Below are 20,536 nucleotides of genomic sequence, written 5' to 3'. Positions count from 1 at the left end.
TGATCACTGGAATTTAGTTTTACATTTTTGTCATCAGCTATTCATTTTCTACTAGTTCATCTGAATCCAGCCACTGACTTTCTCCTTTGTTGAATATTCACATACATGCAATAATAGCTAATGTACTGGGGGCTTACTTCTGTTATAAGCTTTCCCATGTGTTGTCTCATCTAATTCTCCCAGAACACAGAGCAGGTAAATAGTGTTATTATCATGACTGTGTAATATTCTTATACAAGGCAAAGACATTGCACAGGGTTTCGAATACAAGGAGCTGGAATCCTGTATCCATATTCTGAGTAGCTATAGTCTCACCTAAATTATTAATTACCAACTGCTCCATTTTGAACTTTCTTCAAGATGAACATTGTCCCAAACTAAATATAAATGGCATTGAAAACATTTACTCTATAGAATTTTATTTGATCATATTCCATAATAATAATAATAATAATAATAATAACTTAGAAAGATGCCTGTCTTTATTATTGGTTCAGGAAAAAACTTGAGCCTAAACTTTAACATTGTGCTAGCATTATCTCTCAAGTGAGATACGGTTTTCCAAGAAGTCCAGGCATAATCAGTAAGTTGCAGTCTTATGCAACTTCAATTTTCATATTCACCTGTGGATATGACTGTTAAATTTAGGTGTCTCCAAAATGTTGATAGAAAACACATATTATTTAAGAATGCAGGGATTTGTTTTTCACCAAAATAAACGTGTTTTTTTTTGGTCCCATTTCCCACAAACTTTTTACTGTCCCCTCATATTCTGACTTCTGAATCCAGAAGAGCAGGCCAGTATAGGCAATGCTCCTTCCTTAGAAGCTGAAGCACGAAGTTAAGCAAAAACTTATATATGCTATGCTTTGTATTTTTAATAAATTTAATAAATTCAGGCACACATTAAAGTTGTGGTTAATACATTATCAGGAAATGTAATGTATCTAGTTTGTGTGATATAGTGTCTGTGTTAACAACTGAAGTCATATGAAACACTGAGGCATTCTGTTTACTAATTTACCAATTATGTTGCAACCAAAATCTCTGATTCTGTAAAATAATCAAATCTAGATCAAAATCATATGCCCGCCGAGCAGTGCAATTTGAATAATGCCTGTGAGCTGACGGTGGATATGATATTTATAACATGGCTCAAGTTTCATCAGTAATCTTTGGTATTAGATTAATGATAAATGCTGTGTTCCTATGAAGGCCCTGGGGCTTTGGGAGGCCAAGAGGAATAGAAAATATGGAGTGGGGAACATGCATGCAAAAATAGAAGTAAACTAGCAAAATCTGTTCATCTCATCCCCCTCTTTATTATTCTTTACTTCTTCTTGAGGAACTATAAAATGGGACAAATGCACTAAAAATGAACAGACTAAAAAGCTTTTTAAACTTTCCAATAATCTTAAAAGATCTATTTATTGAAAGAGTTACTGGAGAGACTTCATCAGTTAATTCACTCTCCAGATGGCTTCTATGGCCTGGGCTGGGCCAGCTGGATGCCAAGAGCCAAGAGCTTCAGGTAGGTCTCCTAAGTATATGACAGAGTTAACGATTGAGTCAACTTCCACAGCTCTTCCTAGGCAAATAGCAGGGAACTGAATTAGAGGTGGAACAGCTTGTGTGCAGGCTCTTGTTTTGTACGTGTTTTAGCTTCTTAGGCTTGGTGCTCATTTATGAAGACCTTTCTTAGTCTGGTTCTTTTCTTATTTCAATTCGTTTCTGAAGACTCAGCAAATTCCAAGTGTTTAATCCTATTTCCTTCCTCGGAATAAAAGTTTAGTTGTTCCCTTCCTTTGTAAGATAGAGAATAAGGATTTAACAGGATGAATAACAACAGACTACTTGAGAATGGAAATAGGAGAATATATTTAACTATTTGAAGGAAATATTTGAACCGCAATGAATATCAAAGATAAGCCTCAGTTCCTTTGACTCCTTAAGAGAAATTGAGTTCTGCCCCAAATACAAGAAGTACACATATATTTCATTTTCTAAGGTTTAAGATAATTTGGAGAATTAATTACATGTAACTGAATAACTCAGTCCTTGGTAAAACTGGAAATTATTCTGTCTTTTGCAAATGATTATATGTCGATCATTTCATTCATCTACAATATGTAAATAACACATCTATTTTTCAGTACAATCATATGTCAGTTATGATGAAGACATTCAGAGAAATGTGATGTTAAATTACTTGTGCTAACATGTGCTGTGTAAATATCAAGCATAGTCATAGAAGTCTAAAAGACGTAGCTGCTGCACTCCTAGGTTACAGCGAACAACCTGCTCCCGCTGGGCTACACACCTGTGCAGCGGCACGTTCCTGCGCCGGATACCAAAGCCACTCAATGAGGTTTATCTATCTAAACATACCTAAACAGGCTTTGTTAAATAACTTATCACCACAAGCACATCAATAATGTATTGCTTTGCAACATTATAACAGCTGCAATAGGAATCTTCAGCCCGATTATGATCTCCAGTATCACTATGGACCGAGAACATTAGAATGTTCTTTCAGGGCATGCACTGTGGCATATCATCAGGTAAAGTTCCTGCCTACAATGCCGTCATCCCATGCAGATGACAGTTGATGTCACTGCTGATGCACTTCTGATGCAACTGCCTGCTAATAGCCTGGGTAAAGCTGGGTAAAGATGACCCAAGTGAATGATTTGATTTTTACAGCCATCTGGGGAGTAAAGCAGTAGCTGTTAAGATCCTCTCTCTCAGCCCTTTATCTCTGTAACTGACATCCATAGTTATAAGTGATTTTTACAGAAAGTTCCAGAAAACCAGAGTTAATAGATAAGTGAGACATATAGCTTTGAAATTTATGTATGTTTTTAATAATATGCATTTCCTTTCGTTGAGGAATTGTCATAAATGTCTTTGACAGAAATGTTAATGTAGCATACAAAGACATTTTAGTCGTTTTACTGCTTAGTTTGTCTTGAACATGTTGTATGTAGGTGTTTGAATAATGTCTCAATTCATACTAAAAGAAGACTTTCTAAAAACTTCATTTTTTCATTCAATATGTCAATTCATAAAGTAAACTTTCCATATATCTACCAATATTTGGTACTTTAGCTGAGAAGAAAACGGTTTGGAGAGACTATAAAACATATGATTTGATATTTCTAAGCAATCATATTTGGATAGACTAATACTGCAAAAGGGCACGTGGGAAAAATGAAGGGGTAATCGAAGAAGTAATCAGCATCACACATTTACGCTTCCTTGAGTTAGCTCTCTAAGATAAAGTATACTATAGCAACATCACTGCCAATCCAACTACATTTACAAAACATGCAATGGGTGGCATATAAAATGCTCAAGAATATATACATATACATATATACATATATATTAATTCATTTTTATTGGAAAGGCAGATATACAGAGAGAAAGATCTTTTATCCATTGGCTCACTCCCCAAGTGGTTGCAATGGAAAGAGCTGAGCTAACCCAAAGCCAGGATCTAGGAGCTTCATCTGGGTCTCCATGCGATGCAGGGTACTAAGGCCTTGCACTGTTCTTTACTGTTTTTCCAGGTCACAAGCAGAGCACTAGATGAGAAATGGAACATCTAGGACATGAACTGACACCCATATGGGATCCTGGTTTATACAAGGCAAGGATTGAGCCCCTGAGCCATCGTGCCAGGCCTGCTAATTTTATTTTGCATCCAGGTTAGATAATAATGATTAAATATTATTGACAAGCGTAGGGATTATGGTAAACACTAGAAACAAATCTCAAACAATAACATACTCAAAAAGCAGTTTGTTGCTTTTTGAATAATGAAGCCAAAATGATTCTACTGAAGAGCTGCTCTCATTAAGTAGAAATTAATGAAGCACTTGCTTTACTAGATCACCTGAGGAAAAACAGGATCTGATTGGAACATAGTGGTCACAGAACTGATCAAAGTGGCCCCAGAACCAATATTTTCGCATTTCTGATGTTAGAGTTACTTCCATGTTGTTTTACAGTAGAATAAGGGAAAGATAAGTTTCTCCTATTGACAAAAAATGAATAAGCATGGTGAATAAATCTTGGTGACTTCAATGGGGGTCAGAAAGTCATACTTGCTGATTTAAAGGATGAAAATGGGTTGCATAGTTTTAATTTCTGTTTTATGTGACCAACATTCTGGTTAATCTATCCAATATTATTTTCAAAATGTTTTAAATCAGCATGCTTCTCTTGCATGAATACCTTCTTGTCCTGTGGGAAGCAGCGGAAGACTCTGTCGCCTTTGTGCATTGCTCAATCATAGAGTCAGCCATTAAATAATCTTCATGTTTAATAGGCAGATTAACTGACTTTATTGATGCTATATCTAATATTCATGCCATATTTTATCTCATATATTTAACAGATTGGAAAATGTATGCATTAAAGGCTCAGTAACTTACCCAAAGTAAGTGGCAATTGAGACACCCATCTAGGATTTAATTCTAAACTTTTTGGTTCAATATGCCAATAACTTTCGAATCTACAACACATGATGTAGTGCCGATGGTCACTGTCAATTGGAGTGCTTTTCAGAAAATGAACTAAAAATCTAGGAGTCTGGATGACACCATCACCATTTTGCTTTAAACACTGGCTTTGGAATAGCGGAGTGCTGTACGGCTTGGAAGCTAATTTCAGTGTTTGATCATTTTCAGTGGTCCTTTATATGTTATGAAGGGAATAATATATCAAAAAATGTTACAGGATCTACACATGTGAAATGCACTTATATGTGCACATGCACCCATATGTATGTACATAAATATGTATGTATAGATAGATATTTATACATACATATGTATGTATAGAAATACAAGTACATGCACAATCATTCAATACATACAGTAGATGTTACTCAATTATCAGCCTTCACACTTCTCCAAATGTTGAAAATTGAGACTTTGGCAATCCAAAGCCCATGACACACACCTAAATTCATATGTATATATAGTTAGTCTAGTGTCATCAGCCAACATATAGAGTTTTTACCCATTCTTTGTAGAACTATACTAGGGTGCTATTACACCACTGCTGGATCACAGAATAGCCATTTACTGCCATGAATTCACAGCTGAGTTATTATAAGGGCAGTATTTTCATCAGACTCTTTCATGCAGGAGAGGAAGCCTGCATCATGATATTTATGTTATTTTACCTAGAATGGGAGCCAGCCTTCCCTGAAACTATACATGGTTATACTCCTTTAAAAAAAAAGATAAAAAATACATTAATTATTTGCAGCTGAACCTAAAAACGACTTCTGGAAATTACAAAACATACATCCTCTTTTGTGATTAAAAAAAAAAAATGTTTCTAGTTTGTGTAACATCTGATTCATTTTCCCATAAGAATTGGTGAGATTTTAAGGGACATTGGATCAGACTGGCATTTTCCTGATGGCATATAATGTTATTTAGAACTATTCATAAAGCTATAAATCAGATAACCCTATTTACATGAGTAGCAGCAATAAGCAGATTTAGTGGGAACTCAGAGATATCTCCATTGCTTGTTGGTGGGATCAATTTCAATTTCAATCTCCAGCAAGTATCCCACGCTGTTGTAATAACATGGAAAGGAAAGAAGGGCTCCTGTTGGCCTTTGTTTAGAATTTTCACTTAAATCAAGTTCGTTTATTTTCAATTGTGGCATGTATCCATTTGTGAGTGAGTTACCATGACTTAGGACAGATAGAAAGGGTGCATTTACTTGAATCACCCAGGGTTGACATTTGAAGCTGAAACAGGGTTAGTTTCACCAATTCACAATTATCTAAGTAAATGGTATAGAGTAATGAATGAGAAAGAGAGTGGAGTGTTGCTGGCAGACCAAAGAGAAAGTGGAAACTTAGGACACAGCTAATCAATCCAGCCTCAAAAATTTTTGTGTAAAGTGGGAATGTTTACCCAGAATCCATTTGAAATAACTACCTAAAAATCTGGTGACTAAAGTCACTGCACATCAGAACATCAAAGAATCCTAGTGCCTAGGTCCTAGAAAGAGAAAAGTAATGATGTTTTCTGCCAAAAAAAGAACATCTTAGCAAAATCAAAGGGCTTTAAAGATGGGGGTGCGTGCATTATTTTTATCATGAGCCCATGACAAAGCTCTCTTTTGCTAGAAAGTGACATTTGTGCTGAGAAGGTCAGTCAAGCTCTGAGTATTTCACTTTGTCATCTGATTTCATATGTTGGCTTTCCCAGAAATTGAGACTTACAGGGATATCAAAGCAAATCAAGGCAACTTGGGACAAATCTAGACTCTGTGTATAATAACTATGGAAGAAGCAGCCTGAGTATCAGAGAACATCTGAGGCCAGTGGAGCAGGCATACACAGCACAAAATGTCAGGTTTTTAAGTCAGACAGATTTTCGTTCTAATGGTGACTTCATCCATTAAGACCTATGTCACTCAAGCTCATCTATGAATGGGACCAAAGAGGTGAGTAATAAAGTGTGATTTCCTAGTGAGACAATCATATTCAAAGTGTTTGAACCAGAGTGTGGTATTCCTGCAGCAGTTAGATTGACGCTTGTGATGCTCCCATTTAAAATATCAGAGTACCGTTTAAACCCAGACTCTGTGCTTCGGGTCCAACTTCCTGCACATCATGGGGGACAACAGGTTCTGGTTCAGTGTTTGGCTTTCTAGCATTCACGTAAGAATCCAGATTGGCTTTGATGCTCTGGCTTCAGCCTGACCTCATCAAAGCCATTGTGCACACTTGGGGAGTCAAGGAACTGATGGAGATGATAGAGAAATGCGAAATCTCTCTCTCTCTGAATCTTTTTTTTTTTAATTGATTACATTGCATTATGTGACACAGTTTTATAGGCACTGGAATTGCCCCCTCTCCCCAACCCCAATCCCATGATGTATTCCTCCACCTTGTTGCATTACCACAGTTCAAATTCAGTTGAGATTCTTTCCTTGCAAGCATCTACAAAGCAGAGTCCAGCATGTTATTGTCCAGATAAGTTCAACGGTTTCTTGGGGAGACTATCTCTGGTCTGAAGGTAGAGCCGACAGAGTATCATCCCAATCAATAAAAGCCCCGACATTACATCAGTAACAATTTATAACATAATGGAATTAGTTGACATGGTATTGAGTAACCAACATGTTAAAAGAGAGAGAGAAAAAAAAAAGAGTGCAAGTTCTGAACCACATCCTATGACTTCTACATTGACATTTCAATTATTAGTTTATATACAACTGGGTTCTATACACCTTAAAATGGCTATAGATTCAGCTGTCTCGTGTCTATTTTAATTTTAGTATTTAGAGGTTTATAGCGTTGAAGCATGATTTTGCTGAACTTGGCTGTTTTTCTGGTAGTCTAACTCTATAACTCTAACAAGACATGTGTCAACAGTTTAGATGAACAGTTTTAGGAGGGGTGTGCAGAGAAATCTTCAATACCCTAGTGAGGAGTAACTAATCTTCGTGTCCCACCCAGTGAGGCATAAGTGCATCCCCACTCACCGTTTCCTGTCTGTTTCTAGGCTTTCCTTGCTGTTCTATCTATTTATCTGAATCTTTTAAACAATTAATTATAATAAATAAATAAAAGTTTTTAAGAAAATAAAGTTTTTAAGAAGTCTGTCTCCTTAAAGACCATGCACTATAAACTGCGAAGACAGAGTTATGGGTTTGAATGCAAAAGCATCAACAGCAGTGAGGTAAAACAAACAGTGCAAGCTCACATAGCCAAGATGTGCTGTTACGTTATTTTGAAATCTGTATTTTTAACACTACACCACCAAACCTCCATTTTAATGACACTTGGAGACTGAGGATTTTGCAAAAAATACAGATGATCGCCTCATCTAATTGGAGCAATTGCAATTCAGCAGAATTGTCCTCTCACTACACAATTCCCACAACACTCTGTGTTACCTAATGTGCCCTGGGGCATTTTTGAGTGGATTCTCCCCGCATTTCCCTGCGTCTCCACTGCTGCTGGCCTGTGGTCTCAAGAGGTCTGTTTTTGCAGCCTCACTGGAGTGATTGGCAGAAAGCTTGTCATCAATGGCAGCTCCAAAAGTTCTTCTGTGCCAAGACTTTTCTGGCAGCAGGAACTTTTTAATGATTGCAAGAAGAAAACTACACATATTTCTATTGTAGTCATCTGCTCATTTTTTTAATAGTGTACTCCTTTTCTATTTCTTTTAAACTCTATTGTGGAGTGCTAGAACATGCAGAAAACTGGATGGAAGACATTTGCTGTGCCAATGACACTATCTCTTAATGATACCTATGATCAACATTTATATATATACCAATAGGTACATTTTCCGTTTTGTTAACATAGCTGTTTCCTTCTTCTTTTTTTTCCTTTCTTTCTTTTTTCAACCCTGTCTCATTTGTACAAAGAACACATGAAGACAACAGCCCAGGAGTCACAGCAGTCCTTCTGTCCCTGTAGTGGCTGGCAGAGGCTGTCACTACTGTGCTTCGATGTAGGGCTGGGCACCTTTAGAAAGCTGAGCCGAGGCGGGTGCTGCAGGGGCAGCCTGAGCCAGGGCTTGACCTTACACTTGACCTGAGCCTTGGCCTCACCCTTAACCTTGACCTGAGGCTCGCTCTTAGCCTTTGCCTTGACTTTTGCCTGAGGCAGCCTGACACCAATGGCCATATTGGCACGAGCCTGCTTCCCAAGCTTGGGAGGGCAATGTAGGTGAGCTTGCGGCTGACTCCCTTGGGGATGATGGGCTTCCCTTCCTTGGGTTTGTCCATGGCCTTGATGAACTCATCCATGCACTCATGGCCTTAGCATTTGCAGCCTCGTCTTCTTCAGCCACTTCTTGCTGTGCTTCTTGGCAAAGTGCATGTTCCTTAGGAACTTGGTGTCCACCCCTTTAAGGGATTCATATCTTTGTGATGGTGGATTCCTGATGCCATTTCTGAGATTTTCAGGACTGGTTGTGTGTGATATAGCTCTTGGATGTGGTCTACACAGTAACCCATAGCTAACGAAGCACCTGGGACTAGGAAAAAAGCTAAAATAGCTCAAGATTTTCTAACACATCTTTTTATATATATTAAGAATATGTGTCTACATGTGTCATGACTCATTAATTTTTAAACAAATTTTTTTTGCTTTGTTGAAATCTGCTTTGATTTTCTTTTCTATGTTTTAAATTATGCTTTTTAAAGTTTCTGTTTTTTCTTTTTCTTATAGGTGTCATTTATATGATTTTTTGTGTGTGTGTAGCTGGTAAAGTTTTTGCATTAAACCAATTCAGTTCAATCTGTGATTCCATTGTAGTTGACAGAATTTGATCAATGCCTTTTGTATTCATATAAAGTAAAGGAGTTCCAGCTCTTGTGGAATCAACTGGTTGAGCTTCCCAGAAACACAACAGAGTGGAATCCTAGAGGTCTTTGCCCAAAGTTGGGAGGCAGGTACTCCGGTTCAGGACTCCAACCTCTGACACGGCACCATGGGTTTCTCCAGGGCTACACAATTAGGCAGACAGTAACCTGAGGAAAAATGGTTGGCACAGCTACAACATGCTCACTCACAAATGAATCTGCAAATATTTTACTAAATAGAATCTTCCTTGATTCACCATGAAGCTGTCAGACAGTTAAGATACTTTTACAGTTTTTCATGAGCCTATGCAATAGTTTAACAACTATCTGTTATTTTGCACATCTTAAGGGCTAATAAAATAAAATTATCTTTAAAGTCACCCTGCCTGAAAAGATACCATACCTACTTAAATGCTTCCCTTTCTTCTGTAAGTAGATAATTCCCTTGTGTTCTCCAGTTTGAATGTGGAAATTACGTACCCAGAGGAGATTTCTGCCAACCAAAGCTAAACACGCAAGTTGTATTTCCTGAGATTCATAAATACACTGACAGTCTGGCAATAGTAGTACAGTGCTTGCCATTTTATCTCAAGCACTATCAATTCACTACTCTAGATTTTGACAACATTAAGTGCTTAATTTGAAGAATAAAAAGTCCTGGAAAAATTATTATGGTTGTTGGCATTTGATTTGTTTTTTTTCTTCTGGGATTTGGGGGATGGCTTTGTTATTGGATCATTTTGGACCCATTAGGATGGGCGTGTAGTGGAACTTGGTAGTTCATCGAAGGCATAGAATTTGTTCCCTCAAAATTAGCATGTTGGAGTCCTGATGCTCACTATGGCATACATAAGGTCTTAAAGAGAGAAATAAGTGAAAATATTTTTTCAGGGTGAGCTCTAATAGAATGTGGCTGGTCCTTTAGAAGAGATATTTGGGCACAGCACAGACCCAGGCACAGAGGGCAACCATGCGGAGTCATAATGAGGGGGATAGATTCTAGAATGACCCCCATCTTCCACAGCTTCTATCTTTGAATTTGAAGAAAATTCATTTATTTTGTATAAGCCACCCAGTTGATGACATTTTGCTAACAGAGCTCTGACACATGCACCTTTTCCATCCGAAGGCACTGATGGGAGAGATGTTTAATCTTGATTCTATTCAGGCATGAGGACTTTATCAAGCCAACACAGCAGAATTTAGAATTTGCCAATGTCTTTAATTTCTTTGGACAACTTAACAACAAAAAGACAGTTTTGAACTTAAATTCATATGAACATGACCATTCTTCATTGGACTTATATTTCCCATAGGAAATGGATTTATTATAGAATTTATTCAATTAGAATTGAGAAAGGGTTTTAATTTCTACTTTACCTTGTCCCTGGATTGGTGCAACACCCTGGCACTAATCAGTTTTCACAATTTTCTATCTGACTTTAATTCTCAGGATAAAATGGAGCACTGGCTGGGTGCCTCTCTCTAGCTGTTGCACCTCAAGTAGTTGTACTATTGAATGAATGTAAAATGAGAGAATCTGACAGCCATAGAGAGGTGAAAGGTCAAAGAACTCTCCTGAATAGAGATAGCAGAGTACCTACTAGATTTCCTGATTGAATGCAAAGACTAAATCACTGAAATAAACGAGAATGAATAATCTTACATTATTTCTGACTTTGAGAAGACAGCAGCTCATTTGTTGAGAAAGGAAACATTGGCAGCTTTTAATCGCTTGTTCTTGAGAAACAACAAAAAATGATCAATAATATTGTGAACGTGGCTTATAAGACTGGTAAATATTAATTTATATCAGATGATGTAATATGTGACTGTAAAGCATCACAAATTTACTGTTGTAGGCATACACACATGCAGATAAATATACACAGTCCCTGACTTAACTAGCCCTGACCTGTAGTTTTTCAGTGTTATCATAGAGTGACAACAATATATGTCCATTAAAAATCATAATTCCAGCTTTGAATTTTTGCTTTTCCTCTACTGGTGGTATGTCATACAATCCTCTCTGGTGTTTTTGGGAAAATGATATTGAGAAATAGCTCCCAGTCAATGTGTGATCTTGAGAATAAGCCGCCAATCTCTTCCATATTTCTCTGCTGGTTAAATGTATTAGATGCATTTTGACTTATAATATTTTCAACTTAATGAAGTTTATCCACATGTAATCCCTTAATCTGCTTAATCATAAGTAGAGGGAAATCTGTATTGGAAATGTAACGAGACAGAAATCTAAAGCAGAAATGTGAGAACTGCAGGAACTGTGCTAACAAACAGCTTATTTGGGGAGGGTGCATGTTTGTAAGACCCTGAGTTAATACTGAGGAGGAACGCCAGTACACATTCTCCTGACAGTGGATATGGTTAACCTCGGGGTTTTAAAAACATTTAATTTTAAAAATAAATGTATATTAAAAAATAAATAAGTATATTTCACATTTTTCATGACACAAAAACAAAGGGATTCCATTTTATCCACTCCCCCCACCTATGGTGTCCCACTGTCTCATTGATTCCCCAAAATAATTCATTAGCGTATTTATTCACCTCTGAGTGACAAGCTAAGCTTTAAAGTGGTCATGACATAGCAAGCAGGGAAAAATCAAGAGGAAAACAAGAAAGTAAGAAGTTGTGGTTTTTTTGAGAACTGATTAGTGGTGTTATACCTCTCCAGTCTGAACTGAACTTCTCAGTACATTACAACAGAGTCTGAAAAACTGCAAATTAGAATTTATACATTGGGCCTTGTATGGTAGGTCAGCAACTGAAGTCCTCACCTTACACGCCAGGATCCCATATGGTTCTAATCCCAGCAGCTCCACTTCCCATCCAGCTCCCTGCTTCTGGCTCAAAGCCTTGGCACCCTGCACCCGCATGGAAGATCCAGAAGAGGCTCCTGGATCCTGGCTTCAGATTGGTTCAGTTCTGGCTGTTGAGGTCACTTGGGAAGTGAATCAGAGGACAGAAGATCTTTCTCTCTGTCTCTACTCCTCTCAATAAAATCTGCCTTTCCAATAAAAATGAATAAATCTCAAAAAACCTGTAAATTATATGCTTTTTCTGTCTACTGCCCTAACTCCACACAGATTGTGTCCTTTCCTGTAAGAAAGTGTTAGACTATTAATGGGTTCTAAGTTTAACAGATACAGGGCTATCATGTGCCTATGGTAGCAGTGTGGGTTCTACCTCTCCAAATGCAGACAAATGAATAGCCGAGTGGAGCCCTCTGAGCATTAAAAGAAAGGTTTTTCATGAACACTTTATAATGTCATGAAATCTAAACAGTACTTGCACATTCTAGTCAGTTCTACAGAGTGGAAATATGGGGAGATACATAATACTTATTTAGCGAAGACCAAGACTGAAGAGTTTCAGTGTTATAAAGAATCCTTCATTTTTGTTAGATTTCAATCATCACATCCATTAAAACACCATGTATAAGTCTCGGAGGGATAAGGATCAGATAGAAAATGGATGAACGATTAAAGTCAAAGAACCAAAACTATTTTCCTTCCCTGGTATATTAAAATTTTAACAGGAGGCAGGTGAAGTCGATGCTTGAAACAGCATCCCATACAGGAGCTCCTGTTCAAATCTACGCTCTTCTGCTTGTAATCCAATTCTCTGATAATGGGAAAGCACAAGAAAATGACTTGAGCACCTCAGCTGCTGCCACCTTCTTATTAGACCTAGAGGGATTTGGGGCCCTTTTGTTTGAATCAACATCAGCTATTGTTACCATTTGCTGTGTGAGCCTGGAGTTGGAAGGTCTCACTTTAGGTTTCTTTTTTTTCCATTACTCACTTTTCAAATAAATAAATCTTTAAGAAAAAAGAAACAAAACACTTAAACATACTAATGCTTACTTGATGCTGTTCTGTTCTTATGAAATAGGTAATGAATGGAATGTGTGGAGGTGGTTTTTCTGGTCCATTCCAGCAGCAGAACCCATAGCGTCCACTTGGGATTGATAACACCAAGTTCCACTTTAGGACATATCTGAGGATGTCCCTTTGAGATTATTGCACCAAAATATGTGCTGACTATCATCTGGGTGAAAAGTCAGGGTCGAATCACAATAGCTTCCAAGTTTGGGCTCTAATATTTTAGATGTGACATCATCAGCATGAGGTGGGTTGTCTAAATTATCCTATCTTAGGAATGAGAATGTGTTTATGGAAGCTAAATAGCATATCTAAATACACTCAGCTAATAAATGACAGAGCTTAACAGGTCATGTTGAGCTTGGCTCTTACACCGAATAGTCTGCATGAGCCAGGGATACTAGGCCACGGCATCAAAGGCAAAAGCCAAAAAAGGTGAGAGGTTATGCCAAGCTGGCATGCATGTGATCTATGGTTAGGAACAGGCCAGAATGGGGAGCTAAGAAGATACCCTAACTGGGCTGGGGTTGCCATTGGTGAATACAGGGGCCAGAGTGGGGGCTACGTTCTGGTCTGGACATGGCTGCAGTCTTCCTTGCACAAGTGTTGACTGGGAATGGATGCACAAGGCCAGTCTGGTGCTCTGGAGGACCAAGGTAGATATAGGATGGACTAGGTTTGGTCTCTTCCCCTACTGAGCCATGAGTGAGCCATGTCTGGGTATGGATGAGCCTTGGCTGGGCTAAACATCCAACAGTAAGAACTGGAATGAGTTGAAGACCAGGAAAGAAAGGCTACTGTTTTTGCCTGGACAGGAGGTGAACTAAGTAGAGCTGACACATGGACCCACAGTGCATGAGATATGGCAATGGGAGAGGTTCTGATGGAGGAGCCTGGGCAACTCATCTGGCAGGACACAACCCTTGCAGATGAGTGCAAGAACCATGTTAGGGAGCAACCCAGACCAGGCCAGGGAAAGGTATCCATCAGCATACATTTGGCATAGGTCAGGGGCGGACCAGGCTGAACCAGTTTACATCACCCGCTGGTGAATCTGAGCACCAGAACAGAGTGTGGGTCTGGCCAGGTATGGACACAACACATATCAGTGCACATTACGGCTGGGATTCGATGCCTGGTGGGCTGGGCTAGACTATAACCCTTACCAGAGTCAGCTGGAATTGGGGGTGGGCTGGGCCAGGCCAGGCCAGGCCACAACACCCACTGGCAATTGCCAGGGTGAGGTTGGCCATACCAGACTTGACTTGTTTGGGCAGAGCCCAAACATCACGCATGAGAACCAGGGAGGGAGGGAGCAAAGCTGGTAGGGGAATGTGGAGGGTTCCCCTGCTGGACAGCAACCCCCACTGGAGAGCATGAGAGCTGGTATGGGGGCAAACCAGACCAGGCAAGGCTACAACCTCTGTGGGCCTCATGTGAGATAGATCAGGGAAAAGCTAGGCTGGGCTGACTGTTACTACTGGTGCAAGCAAAAATCAGAGTAGGTGAGGGTTGGTTGGGCTTTGCCACAGCATCAGCTTACAGAGGCTGGCATGGGGGTTAATTCTGTCAAGTTAAATGCCAGAACCACAAGGAGAGTGTATAATCCAGGAGTAGGAGTGACCTAAGAGGGAAATAGTGGGCACCTCTCTCTTGGGTTACCACTCCCACTGGAGAGCAGGAAAACCAGGATTGGGGCAGGGGTGGCTAAACAGAACAGCACCCGCCAGTATGTGTGTGGGCTGGATAATAGGGCAGGTTGGGTTGCACTAGGCTTCAGTGCCCATAGACATGTGCGAAAGGCAAATGGAATGTGGGACAGACTGAACAAGTCTGTGGTACATACTGGCAAGCATGGGAACCAGGGTACGGAGCAGGCCTGGTGGGGGTTATGGAGAGCTGCCCCAAGTAGGCTGCAGCTCCCTCTGGTTTGCGTGAGGACTGAGTATGAAGTGGGCAGGATCAGCTGGATTTCAACACCTATTGGCTCAAGTGGAAGACATGGCTGGAAACTGAACGGACCCAGCAATTGCAACCACCAGCATATGCATAAGCTGATTGGAGTGACGGACAGTGCCGAACTCTGTACTGTCAAGTACACACAAGAATCAGGTCTGGAATCACGTCAGAAGAAGTTTCTCTGGGGATCCCTCCAACTGAACTGCTGATCTCAGAACCCAACTATGAAGAGACTGTGTCAGCCAGTGGATTCTGAAGAGATTTCATTGTGCTTGGAGTGGTGAGATTGGCAGCAATTCAGAACTGTGGAACTATCAAAACTTTATGAGCAAGACACTCAGCGCATGTCCCACATTGGGGACCTGGGATGGGTGGGTGGGGGTCTGGGTGGAGTTTCTGCCTTACTCTCTTCCCTTACCTCAGATAGAGCATGCTTCCAATGTGGAAACAATTTTACCTACTTTCCTGTAGCCCTTAACCCTTTGTGCCCTAATCAATTATGTAAAGATTACCAAAATAAAAAGAATTAAAAAAAAGACAGAGCTTACAATTGAAACTAAATCAAAGCGCATGTCACTAGCCATTATACTATTGTATCTTTCAGTAAAAGTTTCAGTAAAACAAAAACAAAAACTTTGTTGAATTGTGCCTAACCTCAAAAGTGATTTTTAAATGCCTATTGAACTAAGGAATCAAAAGGAAAATTCAAAATATTGTAAGAAATAAAAGAAAGAAAGGCAAAGGAAATATTTGTAAAACTCATGTACAACAAAGTGTTATTCTTTCTGAAGAATGCCATGATTAGCCACGATTTAGGAACACAGCCTGCAGATGCTAACTACAGTAGCAGTGTGTAGCCTGTCCCTTGAGGATTTCTCTCTCATTGTTTCTGTACAAACTCAAGCTGAAGGTCAAAGACCTGTGTTATTTTAAAACAAAAAATATGTCTTTCATATTATGTAGTTAAAACTAGGAGAATGTAAATATGGACTAAGGAATGTAAATAATGTCAAAATGTCAGAATATGCAACTTTCTTTCTGGATGATAAATTCCAATGAGATAAATGTTATCTAATTTTATCTTTGTAAATAATGTTTATCTTATTTGAAGGATTTTTTTTGTTTGTTTGTTTGTTTGTTTGAACACAGAAAGAAAAGGAGAGCCACTGGTTCACTCCCCAAATAACCACAAAGTTCAAGACTGAGCCAGGGCTGAGCCACCTCAAAGCAGGGAGCCTAGAGCCTCCTTTACTTTTCTTTATACTTTTCTTTTTCCATTCCAATGAATGATTCCTGTTATAAGAATGTGAAAGTGCATGCATGGTAAATTTTGCTTTAGGAATTTTAAGGAAACGTGTTTATTTGGACCCTGAATCTGAAAAATGAAGGTTGCTCCTGAAAAATCTTACACTGCACATTCTAGCTGTTTAAATTCTGTATATTAATTTCTGAAAGAATGACTGAATATCAACTTAGTATATTAAAGCAAATTTTCACGTGAGTTCAGGGGAGTGAGAGAAGAGAGAGAAGGATTTATGAAACCCAGAAAAGGCAGGTGGAAAAAAAGGAAAATCAGAAGAGATGAAAAAGACAAGGACAAAGGACACTGATTTGTTAACAGAGAAAAACGAATCATCTGGTTGTGTTTTGTTAAAAGGCTTGAATCCATGCCTTAGAATTTTTACTTCCTGATTCTCAAAAAAAGTTCTGAAGCATTAATTTTCTCATTTACATGTTACTAATCACAGTGAATAGTCACATAGCTAAAGATTTTTGTAAAACTCTTTTTAATCTTTGAATCTATTTTAAACGTATGAAGACAGATGCAAAATCCCCCATCGTTTGGTTCACTCCACAAACTCCCTTGACAACCAAGGCTTAGCTAGACCAAATGCAGGAGCCCCAGCCCTACCCTGGTTTTGTTCATAAACTAAGGGATCCAGTCATTTGATCATCAAGGTTGCCTTGCAAAGCATCCGTTAACGAAAGTGGAACCAGGACTCAAATCCCAGTTCTCCAATGTGTGACCTGGCTGCCCTAAGTAATGTCTTAACTGCTGTCCCAGACACCAGCCTCCAATTCTTTCAAAAGTAAAATGTGGAAAAACTCAGTGTGTGTCTCCTTGTGTTTCTTTTTAGTATCCTATTCAGACTGTATTATGTATACAATAAAGAGGGATACGATTTTAATGTTTGAAAATATTAAAATGTTATGTTAAACACCAGATCAAAATGGCAGGGGATATGTTAGACTAGATGACACACTCTGAGATACTTTGCATTAATACATTCTATTGTCCTGGAACTATTTTCATACTTGGTTAAACCAACAAATACGCTTGTACACAAAAGACAAAATATAGAAGGCCTGACATGGTAGCCTAGTGGCTAACGTCTCATCTCACACTCACCAGGATCACATATGGGCTCTGATTCAAATCCCAGCATCCCTGATTCTCATCCAGCACCCTGCTTGTGGCCTGGGAAAGCATTTCAGGATGATTCAAAACCTTAGGACCTTGCACCTGAGTGGGAGACCTGGAAGAAGCTCCTTGTTCCTGGCTTCAGATTGGCTCAGCTCTGACTTTTGTGGCCACTTGGGGACTGAATCAGTGGGGGAATTTCTGCAGTTCTCAAATATTGTTTCCAAAGAGAAAACCCGGGGGGTTCAAGTGGTTGTAGTGCAGTCTGGTTGTCAGGTTTCTGCCATAACAGATTTCTTGAAACCACTATCTTTACCGAGAGCTGTTAGAACATCGCATGGCAAATCAAGCTTTCTGCAAGATAAATGGGGTCTGTGGTCTAACACTCCTTTGGCCTTTTGGAAATTTTTTTTTTCTAAGATTTGTTTATTTATTTATTTATTATTTTTTTTTATTGTTGCTTACATTGTATTATGTAGTACAGTTTTATAGGCGCTGGGGATTCCCCCCACCCCTCCCATACCCCTCCCCCCATGGTGGATTCCTCCACCTTGTTACATAACCATAGTTCAAGTTCAGTTGAGATTCATTGCTTGCAAACACATGCCTAGCATAAAGTTCAGCGTCTTATTGTCCAGATAAGTCCAGTGGCCTCTTGGGGAGACCTTCTATGGTCTGAAGATAGGTCTAACAGAGTAAAGATCCGGTCAGTTAAAAGCCCCAACAAGGCCTCAGTATCAATATACAACATTATGGAATTAATTGACATAGTATTGGGTAAGCAATATGTTAAAAATAATGCAAGTTCCCTTCTTCGAAACATCTGGGTTGAGACAGTATCAATGACAGGTTCAAAAAATAACAAACAACCAAACAAAAAATTACAGGTTAAATCAAGGCAAACATGTGGTATCTAATCTTTTGGGATTCGCTCATTTCCCTTAGCATTATAGTTTCCAGTTGTGCCTTTTGGAAATTTTAAAGTCTGCTCCAAGGGCTGAAAGGCTATTGTGAGACTAGTTTCAGTAAATTCTTGTTTAAATATGAGTAAGAAAGCACATGGTTTCAGTGCATTATGTAGAATTAATAGTGTTATTTCTACACAAAGTTTATTTAAAAGTAAGTGCAACACTTGCTTAATTTGCTAATATTTCTCTTGATGTTGCTGCCATATTAACAAAAAAATCATTAGATGTGATAGACAAGAAGTCCCTAGAGAAACTCCCCCAAAAGCCAAGAAATACTTTGGTAATATTGGCAGATAAAAGCCATCTTGCTAATACTCCTCTGATTTCAGAAACAATCCTTAGATCTTCTAGGATTACATGTAAACTTTGGAGTTAATGTGAATCGAGTAGGAAGTGTGTCTCATAATTCAGAAAGCACACACTAGGACCTAGCTATAGTGCTCTGGCTCACATGCAATTAAACACAGGAGCCTAGCAACATATCTGGCACAAATAGATAGTAAATACTTGTTGATTATTGTGAAACAGGAAGCTGTGTGGCAGAGCTGGCATCTCACAATGGAGTGCTGGTTCAAGTGCTAGCTGCTCTGCTTGCTAGCCAATCTCCTGATAATGTACCTGGGAAAGCAATGCATATGGCACAATTCTTTGGGTCCCTGACACATGCACTAGAAAACTGAATGGAGTTTCTTGCTTCTTGGCTTCAGCCTGTTGTGGCTATTTGAGGAGTCAATGAATAGAAGATTCTCTCAAATTCTCTTTCACTTTTCTTGTCTGCTCCCATTCCTCTGCCTCACAAATAAACATTTTAGAGAATTTTTTTGACAGGTGAATGAATGGCCTTCTCTGGAATTGCCTAAAGTGTACACACACATTTAAGTAATACTACCAAAGTGGTTCTTATTCTATACTCTAAACAACTTAATTCAGATCAATAAGGAGCATCCCCCAGGTCTAATTCAATATCATGCTGCCCTGTTTAAAAGACACCACTGCTGGAGGAAACAGATGTCTCACTTTACCACTTGATAAAGTTTCAGTTTTGTGAAATCAACTGTAGATTTGTGAGAAAAGCCAAGTGCTTTTGTGGGCTTTGCTCCATTGATACCATCCATCACGATGGCCAGCAGGGAGCCACTCCATTGCGGAACATCAAGAGCAGCTCGTCCAGCTCCCAGAAACACAACTCCAGCAAGGAAATGGCAGAAGGGAAATAAACAAGAGCAAGAAGCTCAGATTGAAGCCAGGTGTGGTGCAACATGGTGGCAGGGAGATAGGAAATCTAATTGTAATTTGTGCTGTGCCACAGCCCACTTCTGAGGGTATCGGCCCCTTCTCTTTCATCACTCTTCTGTGTATCAAAGAGATTTCTAAGATGGTGAGAAATCAGAACGAAGGAAAATGATCTAAAGTTGCCCTGGAGCTGAAGCTTTCCAGTGTCTGCTAAGGTTTCTGTGGTTCTGGAACCACTTTCTTCAATTATTTACAGGCAGATGGGTCAGATTGAGCCACAAAAAAGAGAAGGCAGAGACAGCATCAAATTTACTCCCCATAATAACAGGGAATGATCACTCTACTCACTTATTAGTACTAGTACTTGTTTTATCGATTTCTCTTTGGCCTGGTGCGGTGGCCTAGTGGCCAAAGTCCTCGCATTGGATGTTCCCGGATCCCATATGGGCACCGGCTCTAATCCCAGCAGCGATGCTTCCCATCCAGCTCCCTGCTTGTGGCCTGAGAAAGCAGTTCAGGACGGCCCAAATCCTTGGGACCCTGCACCAGCATGGGAGACCTGGAAGAGCTCCTGGCTTAGGATCTTGTGGAAGGAATCACTGGATGGAAGATCTCCTCTCTGTCTCTCTTCTTCTCTGTAAATATCTTTCTGACTTTCCAATAAAAATAAGCACATCTTTAAAAATCTCTCT

This window comes from Ochotona curzoniae, unplaced genomic scaffold (assembly GCF_017591425.1).
Source record: "Ochotona curzoniae isolate NIBS_2020 unplaced genomic scaffold, NIBS_Ocur_1.0 contig_3432, whole genome shotgun sequence".
NCBI classification, from domain to species: domain Eukaryota; kingdom Metazoa; phylum Chordata; class Mammalia; order Lagomorpha; family Ochotonidae; genus Ochotona; species Ochotona curzoniae.
Note: the sequence above shows the minus strand (reverse complement) of the source record.